The 9,828-nt window shown below is 41.7% G+C and overlaps 1 non-coding gene across 1 annotated transcript; it reads right to left on the bottom strand.

Annotated features, from left to right (window-relative positions):
- Window positions 1-8,113: 8,113 nt before the first annotated feature.
- Window positions 8,114-8,198, bottom strand: TRNAQ-UUG. The gene has a single exon. It is a non-coding gene; the product is annotated as a tRNA-Gln (tRNA).
- Between the last annotated feature and the right edge of the window lie 1,630 nt (window positions 8,199-9,828).

The following is a 9,828-nucleotide window of genomic DNA, read 5'->3' on the forward strand; positions in this document are numbered from 1 at the left end:
CAACTTGTAGATAGCATCTCTTTGGTCAAGACATACCCAAGCAGCATCTGTTTCTTTGGAAACTGATCGTGATTACATTACATGCACATTTAATTCCAAAGCTAGGGGTAAGAGAGTAACTGTTATGGCACAATCGTCTCTGATGTAGAAACGTTCGAGAGGATTTTCTATGCTAATTTTATTTTACACTTTTTTTTTAACTTTATGAGAGCAAAAATTTCACAACCACACTAGTTCCCTTTATCTGTAGGGACACATCCCAAGAATCCCAGTAGCTACCTGAAACTGTGGATAGTACCAAACCCCACACAGATGGTCCCCAACTTAACAATTGTTCCACTCATATATATATTTTTTGATTTTGCAATCATACAAAAGTGATAGGCTTTCAGTAGAAACTGTACTACGAATTTTGAATTTGGATCTTTTCCCAGGCTAGCGATATGCAGTAGATACTCTCTCATGATGTTGGGCAGCGGCAGCTCCCAGTCAACCACATGATCATGAGCGTAAGCAACTGATAGACTCAGCAACCATTCTGTACCCAGGCACTATTCTGGTTTTCATTTGCAGTATTCAACCAATTACATGCGATATTCCACACTTTATTACAAAATAGGCTTTGTACTAGATGATTTTGCCCAGCCGTAGGCTAATGCAAGTGTTCTGAGCATGTTTAAGATAGGCTAGTCTAATCTATAATGTTTGGTAAGTTAGCTGTACTAAATGCATTTGCGACTTAATATTTTCAACTTATGATGAGCTTATTGGAATGTAACCCTATTGTAATAAGTCAAGGAAGGTCTGTGCCTACTATGTTTTTTTCTATACATATATATCTATGATAGGGGTGCCTGGGTGGCTCAGTCACTTAAGCGTCTGACTTTGGCTCAGGTCATGATCTTGCAGTTCATGAGTTCGAGCCCCACGTCGGGCTCTGTGCTGACAGCTCAGAGCCTGGAGCCTGCTTTGGATTCTGTGCCTCCCTCTCTCTCTGCCCTTTAAAGGCTCATGCTCTCTCTCTCTCTCTCTCTCTCTCTCCTTTAAAAATAAACATTAAAAAAATTATATATCCAAAATAAAGTTTAATTTATAAACTAGGCACAGTAAGAGGTTAACAGTAACTAACAATAAAATACAAGAACTATAACAATATACTTTAATAAAGTTATGTGAATGTGGCCTCTCTCACCCTGTCTCTCTCTCTCTCTCAAAATATCTTATTGTTCCATATTCACCCTCCTTGTGATGATGTGAGATGATACGCCTCCACGATGAGATGAAGTTTTGGGGAATGGCATAGGCATTGTGACATAGCATCACGTTACCAGTGATCTTCTGACCTTCTATCAGAAGGAGGATCATCTACTTCTGGACAGTGGTTGACGGTGGGTAAATGAAGCCTCAGGAAGTAAAACCTCAGATAAGGGAGGACAACTGTAAACTTCTTAAACCCCAGGCAGGATGTGATTTCACACTAACATCTAATTTCTCCAACTGAACTGACTGTTTAGTAGCCAACACCAATCCATTCAATATAAAATTAAAACAAGAATTATTTCCACTTAAAGAGTCTCTAGTCTAGAAACTACAGTCAGAGAGCTACACTGAGGATATTAGTCTGTGTTGACTGGTATTCTGATTTGTATTAGACAACGAGCCATCCTTTTGCCTAGTGAGGGACACCAGCCCATTGCTGGATCTCATCTGTAGCATAGACAGCCTGTGTTTATGTACCTACACCGAAAGCTCTTTCTGTGACATGATAGGTCAGAAGATCTGGCCTCCAGGCCAAGCTCAATCATCAACCCCCTGTATGATTTAGGCAAACAATGAACCAGAATAAGGGCTTCTCTTTGCCTACCCACCATCTAAAAAGGCTCTTGAAGCATTTTGAAGAAAGCTCTAGCTGATGAGTAGACAGACACCCTTATTAGAGGCCTCTTTAGGGCCCATTCAACTTTGGTTTCTAAGAACCTTGTCTTCTTGACCTCATAGATTCTGGGACTGCACCAAAATAAAAAGTTTCTGCACAGCAAAGGGAACAATCAACAAAACTAAAAGACAACCTATTGAATGGGAGAAGGTATTTTCAAGTGACATATTCAATTAAGGGTTAGTATCCAAAATATATAAAGAAGTTATACAACTTGAAACGAAACCAAACAAAAATAATCTAATTTAAAAATGGGCAGAAGACATGAACAGATATTTCTCCAAAGAAGACATCCATATGGCCAAAATATATATGAAAAGATGTTCAACATCACTAATCATAAGGGAAATGCAAATAAAAACTAGAGTGCTATATATCACCTCATACCTGTCAGAATGGCTAAAATAAAAAACACAAGAAACAGGTATTTGCAAAGATATAGAGAAAAAAGAACTCTTGTGCACTGTTGGTGGGAACGTAAACTGGTGTGGCCACCATGGAAAACAGTATGTAGGTTCCTCAAAAAAATTGAAAATAGATTTACCATGATCCAAGAATTCCACTACTGGGTATTTTCCCAAAGAATACAAAAACACTAATTTGAAAAGATGTATTCACTCCTACGTTTATCACAGCATTATTTACAACAGCCAAATTATGGAAGCAACCCAAATGTCCATTGATACCTGGATGGATAAAGGAGAGGTGGTACACACACACACACACACACACACACACACAGTGGAATATTACTCAGCCATAAAAAGAATGGAATCTTGCCATTTGCGACATGAATGGATCCAGAGAGTACGCTAAGAGAATAAGTCAATCAGAGAAAGACAAATACCACGATTTCACTCGTATGTGGAATTTAAGAAACAAAACAAATGAACAAAGAACAAAAGAGATAAACCACAAAACAGACTCTTAACTATGGAGAACAAAATGATGGTTACCAGAGGAGAGGTGGGTGAGAGGATGAGTGAAATAAGTTAAGGTGATTAACAGTGCACTTATCATGATGAGCACTGAGTAATTTATACAATTCACTATCTTGTTTACCTGAAACTAATATAGTACTGTATGTTAACTGTACTGGAATTAAAATAAAATCACCAAAAATAAAAAATAAAAAATAAAATAAAACTCATAGAGGTTAAGTGGTTTCTCCCAAATCATATTGTGAGTAAATAATAGAGTCAGGATTCAGCTCCAATGTACCTGACTGTGTTATGTTATGTCTTTTTCCCCCTCGTATATAGGTACACTCCTGAGAGATTTAATACCCAAAGAAAATGAAAACACTAATTTGAAAAAATATAGGCAACTCTATGTTCATTGAAGCATTATTTACAATACCCAAGATGTGGAAATAGCATGATGTCTACTGAAAAAGAGAAATGGACATTACACAGCCATAACAAAGGATGAGATCTTGCCATTTGCGACATGGATGGACCTAGAGAGTATTATGCTAAGTGAAATACGCCAGATACAGAAAGACAAATACCGTATGATTTTGCTCGCATCTGAACTCTAAAAATCAAACAAAAAAATGAATGAATAAACAAACAAAAAGCAGAATGAGACCTATAATACAGAGACTAGAAGCATGATTGTCCGAAGGGAGATGGGGCAATGTGGGCGAAGGAGAGAGGTGGATATAGGCTTCCAGTTATGGAATGAATAAGTCATGGGAATAAAAGACACGGCGTAAGGAATACAGCCAGTGATACTTTAATAGTGTTGTATGGTAACAGATGGTAGCTACACCTGTAGTGAGCACAGCATAATGTATACACTTGTTTCATCACTATGTTGTACACCTGAAACTCAGATAACAGTGCGCATTAATTGTACTCAAATAGAAAAAACTAAAAAGAAAAAAAATGCATTTAATGTACCCAACCTACTGGATGTTATAGCTTGGCTTAGCCTCCTTCAGACATGCTCTGAATACTTACATTCACCCACCATTGGGCAAAGTCATCACAAAGCCTATTTTATAAAAAACGTTGAACATTGCATGTAAAAAAAAAAGTAATAACATTCCTTCTGCCCTCACCTCTCCCTTTATTCTGTACCAAAGGAGATAATGGCTGCAGAACAATGAGGTCAAGGTTGTTTCAAGCCTCAAAAGAGGGAGATGTATTCTCCAGACTCAAACCTGTTTCTTTTTTTTTTTTTTTAACTGAAGTGTAATTAACATACAATGTTATACTAACTTCAGGTGTACAAGCTTTGAATCTGGCAATTCTATACGTTACTGAGTGTCTGCCATAGTAAGTATAGCCACCACCTGTTACCATACAATGTCATTACATTATTGACATATTCCTATGTTCTACTTTCCATCTCTGTGACTTATTTATTTTATAACTGGGAACTTTGTACCTCTTAATCCCCTTCCATCCAAAGAGAGTAAAATACACATTCTTTTCAAGTGCACATGGAACATTCTCCAGGACAGATCACGTGTTAGGCCACAAAACAAGTCTCCATAAATTTAAGAAGATTTAAATCACTATCATGCATCTTTTCTGCCCACAGCAGTATGACACCAGAACTCAATAATGAGAAAAAAAATCTGGAAAGAACACAAATACATGGAGACTAAACAACATGTTACCAAACAATGAATGCGTCAACCAAGAGATCAAAGAGGAAATTAAAAAAAAAAAAAATGCATGGAGACCAATGAAAATGGTAACATGATGGTCCAAAATCTTTGGGATATTTATAGCAACACAGGCCTACTTCAAGAAACAAGAAAAAATCTCAAATGAACAACCTAACCTCACACCTAAACAAACCACATTTCTTTTTTTTTTAATAGGGTGGTTAATATTTTTTTTAATATGAAATTTATTGTCAAATTGGTTTCCATACCACACCCAGTGCTCATCGCAACAGGTGGTCTCCTCAATGCCCCTCACCCACTTTCCCCTCCCCCCCACCCCCCATCAACCCTCAGTTCGTTCTCGGTTTTTAAGAGTCTCTTATGGAACAAACCACATTGCTGTTCAAAGGGCCAGGCCCTGCACTCCCCCCTTTCCCTGGCTGTCTTCAGCTTCCAGGTCGGCTTTCATCGCCACCTCAGGTTGAGAGATTTCCAGGCAGCCCTGGGCTTGCTGAAGGTACCAGTAACATACTTTTGGACTCTAAGCCAAGAGGCACAAGACATACATCTGACTGAAAGAAGAGAAGAGGAGCAGGGCGGAGCACGCCAGGGTGTGTCAGAGCCACCCTTTCCCCCCCTGCAGGCTTTAACTCTATGTTCTGAGGTTTCAGAAGGAGCTGACAGGTGTCAGCTACAGCATGTCAGGCACCATGTAAGACACTTCACACGCAATGTCTCTTTCCAGAATCCTCACCACAACTCCATCCGAGCCCACAGACTCTTCTGTGAAATGAAAATATTAGATTTCATCCCAGTCACAGTCACTCAGACAAGAGAGAAGATTCTGATATGGGCCCATCTGCCTTTATAGCCCAGGGGCTTTCAACGACGCCGGGCCACCTACCCATACCGGGAGCCAGGAGACTAGGGTCGCTCTTCTAGCTCAGTGCACCACTCATCCCGGAAGTTTTCAGTGCCTTCCTCTATCAGATGCATATGCAAACCCACCACCCCCTCCACCTCCAGTTCCTTCCACCCTCAGATTATTTTTGAACTGTATGTGCCACGATGGGCAAAGGTATCAAACATTTGGTGGGAACAGGAAATGAGAGAAATTATTGCTGCTTTTCTGTTTGTGTGTCTGCACGCTCACCTCTTACTTCCTCAACTACCGTAAGATTCTTGAGCTAGACACCATAATGGATACAACCGTTCGTGGCGCTCCTTCCCCCACCTACAAGTCCCTTACGGCTTGACGGATACAGGAGGTGCTGAAAAAATACTGAAGATGGAACATACTCAGAATCAGGTGGGATGATAGAGGTCTTTCAGACCAACCTCCTCTGTTTGGAAATCAAAGTTCGGAGGGGCCCAGAGAAGCCAGGCTTGGGTCCTTGCCTACCGTTTCTCAGTAAAGAACTCTATGTACAACCACATTCGTCTGCAGAGTTTTCCAGATGGCAGAAGCCAAGGTGCATAGACATGCAGCTAATTTCAGGTGTGGGCTGGTGTCTTTCTCTGAGCTAAGCTTTTATTTTATACATTTTTATAATACTATTATACTACAAAGTAGTACCAGTTAAGATGTCCAAGGAATATTGGTAAGGAAGTCAACTAAAACCAGCCACCCTGATCGTTTTGGTTTAAATTCCAACGTTTATTGGCCTGAAAAGTTAAAGTTAACTAGATGATCATACTTCAAACATAGGGTTATTTCTTTACATTATGAAGCGATCTTTGTATTACTGCATTTGCCCTTTCCCAAAACTCTGTGAGCTGGGCAGGGCATGGATTATCTTTATTTCACAGGTGAATATCCCAAGGCTCAGACATGAGCAGGCATGGGAGGCCTCTTCTCTGATTTCCAGCCCAGGTCATCAGGCAGGTGGAAGGGTAGGCCCGGTTGGGCTTGGTTGCAGGTTGGAGAATGTGGGTAGGCCACACTGGAGAAAATACGGACGTGTTCCAGTGTGAGTTCCTGCTGGCCAGGAAGGACCCCTGCTCTGCGGGCGCCATATCCCAGGACCTCTCTGTCCCAGCTTGCTCACTCGCTTTGAGCCCGGCGCAGAAGGATTCTGCCTGCTTCCAAGCTGGCCCTTTCTACTAGTGGGGATCAGGAGCCAGAGTTTTCTGCTGGTGACTGCTCTTTCCCAATATTCTCCTGTGGTATCGTATTTTCTCAGCTTGTTCTTAAACTCATCTTCCTGACCGTCTCAGTCCTCATTGACCTTTTCTCAGGTCATGGAAAGTGAGTTCACGGAGGGACTCCAATACCGCCTTGCCGATGCATCTCCCTGGAGAGGGAAGCTTCTTCTCCGGTTCATGCCCACTCCCGCCCCTGAAAAAGAGACTCAGTTCTGTCCATCAAGCACTTTTCACACACCCCCTCACACACCTCTTCTAGATACTCGGCCTCAGCAGAATAGCCAGGACTATCTATTCATCGTAACTTCAAATCCCAGTTCTGTAACCAAATAAACTTTGTAGGTTGACTTGATCCATACCCCACACCTCCCCCAATACCTTACAGTTGAAGTATCAGAGACTGGGGAGGTTCAGGGATTTCTGTCCAAGTTCTAGCCGTCCTTCCATCGTTAAGCTGGAAGAGAACCCCTCGGCTCCCACATTCGTTCTGTCACTGTGACTCACTGCCACCGTCACCACCCTCTCCTCTGTCTTGGTTCAGGGACTCTTCATCATCTTTCAGTAGAACCTCAGTGAAATCCTCCTAAGGTTACTTGCTCCCAGGTTTATCTCCTTCGAATCTATTCCACTGGGAAGTGTGATTGGATCACATTTGAGATGAAGACAGATCATTCCATATCAAACTTCTGAGACGCAACCTGTGGACCACAGGATAAAGTTTACATCTCTCTGCCTGACTTACAAGACACCCTTGCCCCCATGCCCTCCTGTCCCTGCATGTTTAGCTCCGTCTCATTCCATTTCCCACCGTGTGGCTTATACCCCAACCATGCCAGCCTCTTTGTGAGCATGCCTGGTGTTTGCATCCTAAGTATGATATTCCAGTGCCTTTGCACGCTTCCTTCTCAACCTAGACTGTCCTTCTCCATATCTTCTTCATAGAAAACTCCTCTTTAAAAATTAGTCTGGCATCACAGCTTCTCGGAAGCCTGCGCCTACAGAGAGAAACACATAAATGTCTCTAGCTTTTCAGTATATATATTTTTTGTTGCACATATAACATTTAATCATACTGCATTTTGTGGAGTGTTGGCTTATTTGTCTCGTTGTAATCTAAGCACATTAAAGGCAGAATTTGAATTTTCTTTTTTCTTCTTTATATCCCCTACCATGTCTAGGTCAAGGTTGTGCTAACGTTAGGAGCTTCTTACGTGCTGCTATGGCTGGGCAAGGCACAGAGCCTGCACATTAGAGAATTTCAGACACTGTCCTTTTTTTTTAATTGTTTTAAAATGTTTACATTTATTTATTTTTGAGAGACAGAGAGAGACAGAGCATGAGCAGGGGAGGGGCAGAGAGAGAGACACACACAGAATCCGAAGCAGGCTCCAAGCTCTGAGCTGTCAGCCCAGAGCCCAAAGCGGGGCTCGAACCCACGAACCGTGAGATCATGACCTGAGCCAAAGTCGGACGCTCAACCAACTGAGCCATCCAGGCGCCGCTCAGATACTGTCCTTTAAAGGAAGTAGAATCACTCACAACCAAAGCTTTCATCCCTATCCTATTAAGAATATTCTATTGGGGCAGCTGGGTAGCTCAGTTGGTTAAGCGGCTTAGTCTTGATTTCAACTCTGGTCATGATCTTGCAGTTTGTGAGATCAAGGCTCTGCACTGGTAGTGTGGGGCCTGCCTGGGATTCTCTCTTCCCCCCTCTCTGCCCCTTCCCCTACCACACTCTCTTGCCTGTGCCTTCTTTCTCTCAAAACGGATGAATATATTTTAAAAAAATATTTTAAAATTTTTATTTATTTTTTAAAAATTAAAAAAAAATGTTTATTTACTTTTGAGAGAGAAAGAGAGTACAAGCAGGGTAAGGCAGAGAGAGCGAGACACAGAATCGGAAGCAGGCTCCAGGCTCTGAGCTGTCAGCACAGAGCCCGACGCGGGGCTGGAACTCACTTACTATGTACTCTCCAAATAAGTCTCACTTTGTTTTCTATGCAATGTTCCGTGAGTAGCATACTTAACAGCATTTTATTTAATTCTGTATTTTTCCCCAAGTGGAGATGAATTCTGTGATTATAAAGGTAGCACATGTTCAGGGGCGCCTGGGTGGCGCAGTCGGTTAAGCGTCCGACTTCAGCCAGGTCACGATCTCGCGGTCCGTGAGTTCGAGCCCCGCGTCGGGCTCTGGGCTGATGGCTCAGAGCCTGGAGCCTGTTTCCGATTCTGTGTCTCCCTCTCTCTCTGCCCCTCCCCCGTTCATGCTCTGTCTCTCTCTGTCCCAAAAAGAAATAAACGTTGAAAAAAAAAAAAATTTAAAGAAAAAAGGTAGCACATGTTCACTGTAAAACATCCCAACAATGGAAATGTGTAAAAAAAAAGACTAGACTCTACAATGATTTCGACACCTTGAGTAAACCACTGTTAACATCGTGAGGAATATCCATTCAGACTTTTTCCTGAGAATGTGCACTTAGAAACATGACACACATGTTCCTTAAGTAGGGTAGTACTACATACACATGGTTTGTAACCTTCTCCTGTTTTCCTTAAAACATGATAGCTATATTTCCATTGGTAAGGCATACAGATCCATGTAATCAGTTTTGAATGGATGGGAATATTCCAATACACAGGTATGCCATAATAAGGCATATACGTTATTTCCATGTTCCATGTTCTGCTATTATAACAATGCTATGATAAAAATATCATGAAAATTTGTCTCTTCCCTTTTGGCCAGGCTCAGAAGTAACCATGAGAGCCTATGTTTAATTTGTATTTCTTTTCTTTTTTTTTTAATTTTTTTTTAACGTTTACTTATTATTGAGAGACAGAGAGAGAGAGAGAGAGACAGAGCGTGAACATGGGAGGGGCAGAGAGAGAGGGAGACACGGAACCCAAAGAAGGCTCCAGGCTCTGAGCTGTCAGCACAGAGCCCGGTGCGGGGCTCGAACTCAAACGCGGGATCATGACCTGGGCCGAAGTCAGAAGCCCAACCGACTGAGCCACCCAGGCGCCCTTAATTTGCTGTTCTTTGATCCTTAATGAGGTTGAGTTCATTAAGTTGAGTTCATAAGTTCACTGACCGGACATAGTATTTCTTTTGTGAATTACTTTTTTT

The sequence above is a fragment of the Leopardus geoffroyi genome, chromosome C1 (genome assembly GCF_018350155.1).
Source record: "Leopardus geoffroyi isolate Oge1 chromosome C1, O.geoffroyi_Oge1_pat1.0, whole genome shotgun sequence".
Classification (NCBI taxonomy): Eukaryota; Metazoa; Chordata; class Mammalia; order Carnivora; family Felidae; genus Leopardus; species Leopardus geoffroyi.